The sequence below is a fragment of the Amblyraja radiata genome, chromosome 38, assembly GCF_010909765.2.
Source record: "Amblyraja radiata isolate CabotCenter1 chromosome 38, sAmbRad1.1.pri, whole genome shotgun sequence".
Classification (NCBI taxonomy): domain Eukaryota; kingdom Metazoa; phylum Chordata; class Chondrichthyes; order Rajiformes; family Rajidae; genus Amblyraja; species Amblyraja radiata.
The window spans coordinates 7,500,977-7,508,964 of NC_045993.1; positions in this window are offsets into that span (position 1 = coordinate 7,500,977).

Here is a 7,988-nt window from a genome sequence, read left to right on the forward strand (position 1 = left end):
TGCCGGAGATCTGAAAGAAAAACAGAAAACGCCGGAAATGCTCAGCTGGTCGGGCAGCGTGTGAGGAGGGAGAAACAGCGACACTGTTTCAGGTTGAAGACTCTTTGTTGGAACTTTGGCAGAACTCTTTGGCTGGACTACCCAAGGTGTGTGGTGGGTTCTGTTCTTACGGACGGGACGGATCCAAGTTATTGGTTATAGGGAGCTATACGGGTCCAAGTCGGTCCATCGAGTTTACCCCACCATTCAAACATGGCAGATCTATCTTTCCCTCTCAACCCTATTCACCTGCCTTCTCCCCGCAACCCCTAACACCCGTACTAATCAATCTCCACCATAAAAATATCCATCTGTGGCAATGAATTCCACAGATTCACCACCCTCTGACTAAAGAAATTCCTCCTCAACTCCTTTATTTAATTTAGTTTGGAGATACAGCCCGGAAACAGGCCCTTCGGCCCACCGAGTCCGTGCCGACCAGCGATCCCCGTACATTAACACTATCCTACACACAGTAGGGACAACTGACTTTTATACCAAGCCAGTTAACCTACAAACCTGTACATCTTTGGAGTGTGGGAGGAAACCCACGCCGGTCACGGGGAGAACATTATGTCCTTTTATTCTGAGGTGTGCTCATCTTCAGCACCGATGGCGTAAGATAAACAGTGGTGGCCCAGCCTTGGATTTGGGGTTTGGAATTCCCTCCCTAATCCCTTTACATCCAGTTCTCCTTCCTCCTTTAAGATGCTCCTTAACTGACCCACTCTGGCTTGGTATCAGATACTGTTGAATGATTCTCGTCTGAAGCTCAGTATGTCACACTTGCTATTGCAATTTTCCTCATCAATAATACTATATCCATGCAGTTTCTCGTTATTCTTTCTGAATAAGTGTCAAAGATTATAACAAATATTTAAAATTCCCACATTGGTTTGTTCTGCCATATATCGAATGACGCATTTCCCAGCCCCAGGGTGGCAAGGGTCACCGCTCTTCATTGACCCCTGACCCCTTCGCTGACCCTTGAACCCTTCGCCGACCCTTGGCCCCTTGACCTCTGCCTGTCGCTGGCGTTGGCTGGTCTACGGTGGGCGGTGGTGAAGGATGGGGACCACGGTGAAACGCGGTGGGAGCTGCGGTGAACCGCCTGCTTCCGCGGCACCTTCTTCATCACCACCCGCCTGGTCTTCGCCGGCTTCCCGTACCCCACCTGGGCGAAGGCTCGCTCCAAGACCGCCAGGCTCTCCGCCAAGGATCCCAGTCGCCTCTTCAGTGCCCGGGCCTCCCGAAACAGATCGTCCAGAGCCTCGGAGAATGGCTGAATCCTGGAGGGGGCAGGGATCAGAGGATGACAGGGATCAGAGGGAGGGGTGTGTTTAAGAAGGAACTGCAGAGGCTGGAAAATCCAAGGTAGGCAAAAATGCTGGAGAAACTCAGCGGGTGCAGCAGCATCTATGGAGCGAAGGAAATAGGCAACATTCGGGCCGAAACGTTGCCTATTTCCTTCGCTCCATAGATGCTGCTGCACCCGCTGAGTTTCTCCAGCACTTTTGTCTACCATCAGAGGGGGGGAGGCAGGTGGGAAACTAATCAGAGAGAGGGGGACCGTGGATCAGAGACAGGAGGCAAGGACACCGTCTGGAATGATCAGCAAGATCCCAACTGGGAATGGGCAGTATAGCTCCGACTGGGAATCAAGGGCCCGACTGGGCATGAGAAGCAAGGTCCCGGTCCCTTGAGAGTGGAAGCAATGTCCATTCTTGGCAACATCCTTGTCAATCTCTCGGGCTGGGATGTCTGCCCTTGAACCTGTGTCAGATTAAACCTGCCCCAAATGAAACATGTAGGAAGGAACTGCAGGTGCTGGTTTACACCGAAGATAGACACAAAATGCTGGAGTAACTCAGCAGGTCAGGCAGCATCTCTGGAGAGAAGGAATAGGTGATGTTTCGGGCCTGAGGAAGGGTACGACCCAAAACATCACCCATTCCTTTTCTCCAGAGATGCTACCTGACCCGTTGAGTTACTCCAGCTTTTTGTGTCTATCTTCTGGTCCAAGCTAATCCTCCTCCAAGCAGGACAGATGGACTTGTATAAATAGTAGTCATTGGTTCAAGGCAAAAGTGCGTTATAGATTTATTATTTTTTAAGATAGTCACAATGATATATTTAGTATATCGACATGCATTTAGTTTTATTAAACTCTCTGTCTCTCCGCCCGCTCTCTATCTCCACATTATTTTCTATAGTCTCACACTTGCTCCTTCCTTTGATCACCTTCTCACTCTCTCCTCATCCCTGCACTGACCCACGCTCCCTCTTTATCTCTTTTGACACGATCCCTCTCTCCCTCTCAGTGTAATCTCGTATTGCTGTCAGCATCTGTCCCCCCCTTTTTGTTTTCTTTTATCTCTCCCTCCCCCTTCCCTTGCCTTTCCCCACCCTGTCCCATACCTGGAGTAGTCTGGCAGCACGTCCTGTGGGTGGCTGATCATTGTGTCCTTCAACTGCTTGAAGATCCTGTTTCCCCACAGATCCAGCAGGCGGGTTACACTGCGGACTCCCCCGATGTTCACCTTGTCGGCTGGGTGAGGGCAGAGATTGTACAGTGAACATAAGCAACCGCACCTCCACGGAATCACACCTCAATGTTCTCCGTACCACATTATACAGCCCAGAATTGTCAACACCTCATTACACAACCCAATGCGGCCTTGTTAGCTGTAATCTAACAAGGCCGCATCCAAGAAACTTCAATTAGATGTAGGATTATTTTGTTGAATCTTCTTTTACTCTTTAGTATTTTAAATACGTTTATTTTAAGATTAAAATAAAAATAATGAAAGACGAACAAAAACATATTAATAAAAATAAAAGGATTTGTTCTACAAAATTTGGATTCATTCAAAAGGCCGCACTTAATGGCCTAGAAGGCCACATGCGGTTCCCCACCCCTGGTTTAGACTTTGGAGATACAGTGTGGAAGCAGGCGTGTGTGTGTGTGTGTGTGTGTGTGTGTGTGTACGTGTGTGTACGTGAGTGTGTGTGTGCGTGTGCGTGTGTGCGTGTGTGCGTGTGTGTGTGTGCGTGTGTGTGTGTGTGTGTGTGTGTGTGCGTGTGTGTGTGTGTGTGTGTGTGCGCGTGTGTGTGCGTGTGTGCGTGTGCGTGTGTGTGTGTGTGTGTGTGTGTGTGTGTGCGCGTGTGTGCGTGTGTGTGTGTGTGTGTGAGTGTGTGTGTGTGTGTGTAGATGTGGTCATTGCTGCGATGGACCCACCCCCTGGCCATCCTACCTCCTTCCCGGTAGTTCCACTTCCAGTGCTGGCCCTCTTGCTGCTCCTGACCCAGGGCCACTGCGAGGAGCAGCAGCAGGAGTGTCAGGGTCATGCTCCCCCTCGGCATGGCTCAGCCTGAGGAGCAGAAACAACTGTGGTCACACTGGAGCACCGACCGCAAGACAAACAGCTCATTAACCCAGCCGCACCGAGCAAGGACTGGGTACTCACCTTGGGCACTTACACACAGAGGACTATGGTCCATTGAGTTTGTGCTGGATCCCAGGGGAGTGATGCCATCAGTCTGCAGACCATTGCAGAGGGTGGTGTGGTGTCTGTGGGCAAGAGGGCAGGTCCATGGATGTGGTCCTAGGAACTGGGTCAGGGCAGAGAAGAGCTATGACACTGGGAATGGACCAGTTCCCTTGAAACATAGAAAATAGGTGCAGGAGGAGGCCATTCGGCCCTTTGAGCCAGCACCGCCATTCATTATGATCATGGCTGATCGTCCCCAATCAATAACCCGTGCCTGCCTTCTACCCATATCCCTTGACTCCACTAGCCCCTAGAGCTCCATCTAACTCTCTCTTAAATCCATCCAGTGACTTGGCCTCCACTGCCCTCTGTGGCAGGGAATTCCACAAATTCACAACTCTCTGGGTGAAAATGTTTTTTCTCACCTCAGTCTTAAATGGCCTCCCCTTTATTCTAAGAGTTGTGGATCAGTCCCAGGGAGGGGAGGACATGGTTGCCAGGGAGAGAGGTTGGAGTAGAAGCTATCTTTGCCTTGAGGAGGGGTGTCTACCCAGAGAGGGGAAAAGGTGGTCAACCATGCTGGGAGAATCCGAGGGATCTAACCTAACTCAGCGGGTCAGGCAGCATCTGTGGAGAACATGGATAGGTGACGTTTCACAGAGTGCTGGAGTAACTCAGCGGGTCAGGCAGCATCTGTGGAGAACATGGATAGGTGACGTACGGGGTCAGGACTTTTCCAGACTGATGGCGGGGGGGGGGGGGGGGGGGGAGAGAAAGCTGGAAGAGAGGTGGATGCAAGACAAAGTCCGGGGAGTGATAGGTGGATACATATAGGGCGGGGAGGTTTGTTTGGGCAGATGGTCAGGCAAAGGCCAGAGATGAATAGACAGAAAGTGTGAGATAAGGATCGACAATAGGTGCAGGAGGAGGCCATTCGGCCCTTCGAGCCAGCACCGCCATTCAATGTGATCATGGCTGATCATCCCCAATCAGTTCCCCGTTCCTGCCTTCTCTCTAAAAGAGATGTGAAAGGTGAAGCCAGAAGGAGGGATATAGGGGTAAGGGGACGAGGGGGGTGGGGAAATAAGATATGGGTGAGTATCCGTGTGGGTGGGGCACAGGAAAGGGGGAGGGGAGGGGGTGGGAGGGAGGGAGAAGGGAGGGGTGGTTGTTGGTTACATGCCTAAAATTGGAGAATGCAATGTTCATACCCTCCTACTCCAGATTGCGTGTGGCCTCACCCTCTGGCAATGGCGGTGAGGGCTTGCCAGGAGTGGGGTGGGGGGGGGGAGAAACAAGGCTGATGCCGCGATCCATGTCTGTCTCCCCATTTCCCATCCACTCTCCCCCCCCCCCCCCCCTCCCACCGGACTCTAGCGCTCGCCTGCGGGGCGACTGGGGGCGATTTTCAGGGACCCATCAAGCTATGAACCCGCACGTCTCTGGGATGTGGGAGGACACAGGGTGAACGTGCAAACTCCACACAGACATGATCACCGTGTGCGGCTGAATAGGGGGCACGGGGAGGCGAGCACACGGCCCTGCCGCAGCCCTTCGGCCCGGTTGTCTCTGCAAGGTTTGGGGCAGTGTGGACATGAACCTTCTGACAACGCTCCACACCCCCCACACACACACACACACATGCGCGCGCGCACACACACACACACACACACACCCGCACACACACACACACACACACACCCGCACACACACACACACCCGCACACACACACACCCGCACACACCCAGACACGTACACACCCAGACACACACACACCCCCAAACACACACACACCCCCAGACACACACACACCCCACACACACAGACAGACACACACAGACAGACACACACACACACACACACACACACACACACACAGACAGACAGACAGACAGACACACACACAGACACAGACACACACACACACACCGGCCTCCACACCATCCCGCCTCCACCATTCACATAGAAACATAGAAACATAGAAACATAGAAAGTAGGTGCGAGAGTAGACCACCAGGTCCGTCGAGCCCGCACCGCCATTCGCTCATGGCTGAACACTAAACAGACACACTTACCCACAAACAGTAGACACAAGACACAGAACACAAGACACTACCCTCCCCTTTATACCGCTATCACCCCTCTCCACCCCAAAAACCTCGTGATCTCCTGTATGAATGGGGGAGTGAGGCACGGAGAGTGAATGGACTGGGGTGGGGGGGGAGTGAATGGGGGAGTGAGACACGGTGTGAATACGCGGGGCTGGATGCCTTAACAGCGAGCGTGAGTGAGTGATTGGAGTTGAACCACACAATTCAGAAATGTCCCAAACCAACGAGAGTTAAAAATCTAAGACAGGCACAAAGTGCTGGAGTAACTCGGCGGGTCAGGCAGCATCTCTGGAGAGAAGGAATGGGGACTGGAGACTCGAACCCCCACCGGTTTGTGAGTTTGGATTGATTCATTGAGGACCCGTGACATTTTATTAAAGTAACGAGAGTTTGTACATTTACCCCCCAACCCTCAATCCGGCAACATGGCCCGTTATCCAACATAGTACTGCAACATCTTCTAGATAAACCGCTACCCCGATGTCCCAATGCGATCACCATTGCCATGTTACTGCGCAGTTTGTACTTTGACCGGTTTGGTCGCTGTTAATTTCAATTCTTTTTTTTAACCCAAAATAAATGTGATGAATTATTTACAATAATAATCCGTGTAGTCAAAACAACAGCAACAACCCCACCACCATAATACAAGGTAAAACTGATGTCCTCACATAGCAAACATATTGAATAAGTAATATCACAATCCTACCTTTATTTCCTAGCTTCCTCGACCTGTTGAATGTGAATTGTGTAGGAAGGAACTGCAGATGCTGGTTTAAACATAAGATAGACACAAAATGCTGGAGTAACTCAGCGGGACGGGGTTGAGTTGGGGCGTCCAAGTGACGCAGAGAGAAAGAGAGAGGCGCCTCTCCCAGTCCTGCTCGCTCCTTTCTCTCTCCCTCTCACTCTCTCTCTCACACACTATCTCTCTCTCTCTCTCTCTCTCTCACTATCTCTCTCACTATCTCTCTCTCTCACTCTCTCACACACTATCTCTCTCTCTCACTATCTCTCTCTCTCTCTCACACACTATCTCTCGCTCACTCTCACTCTCCCTCTCACACTATCTCTCTCTCTCACTATCTCTCTCTCTCACTATCTCTCACTCTCACTCTCTCACACTCTCACACACTATCTCTCTCTCACTATCTCACTCTCTCACTCTCTCACTCTCTCACACTCTCACACACTATCTCTCTCTCTCTCACTGTCTCTCTCTCTCACTATCTCTCTCTCTCACTATCTCTCACTATCCCACTATCCCACTATTCCACTATCCCTCTCTCTCTCTCTCTCTCACTATCTCTCACTATCCCACTATCCCACTATTCCACTATCCCTCTCTCTCTCTCTCTCTCACTATCTCACTCTCTCTCTCACGCTTCTGGTCGCTCCCCCTGGGTTGCCTGCACTGAGTTATATACCCAGTGACGTGCAGAGCGGACTTGGCTTTCAACTCCAGATGGTACAAAGATGTGACGGTGGAAGGCGATGGAATAATGGGTAAGGCGCCGCCAACAGCAGGTGAATGTATGTATGTAGGGAGCAGCGATCTTCTGCAGACGCACATGTTAGTTTACAACCAAAATAAAACACACACTGAGTGTTGGAGTAACTCAGCGGCCAGGCAGCATCTCTGGAGAGCATGGTTTGGACTTTAGAGATACAGAGTGGAAACAGGCCCTTCGGCCCACCGAGTCCACGCCGACCACTCGTTCTACCCTACACACACTAGGGACAATTTACAGAAGCCTCCATTCAACATGATCGTGGATATATACACAAAAAGCTGGAGTGACTCAGCGGGACAGGCAGCATCTCTGGAGAGAAGGAACGGGATCTACCCCAACTTTAGCCCCAAGGGCTGTTCCCAGCGAGAGAAGTTGTAAAGAAACTTCAATGACTTCCACGCACAGAGTATTGAAGCCGGAAGAGATTGATTGCTGGAATTCCACGCCGGCCCCCTTGATCTCACACATGTTCTGACTGACTCGCTTCTTCCACGGTTATTACATTCCTATTACATTCCTTAACCGGTCCCACACAGGCCAGGTCCACCTCGGCATCTCTGGATAGCGGGAATGGGTGACGTTTCGGGTCGGGACCCTTACGCCAGCATTTTAGAAACATAGAAAATGGGTGCAGGAGTCGGCCCTTCGAGCCAGCACCGCCATTCAATATGATCATGGCTGATCATCCAGAATCAGTACCCCGTTCCTGCTTTCTCCCCATATCCCTTGATTCCGTTAACCCTAAGAGATAAATCTAACTCTCTCTTGAAAACATCCAGTGAATCGGCCTCCACTGCCTTCTGTGGCAGAGAATTCCACAGATTCACAACTC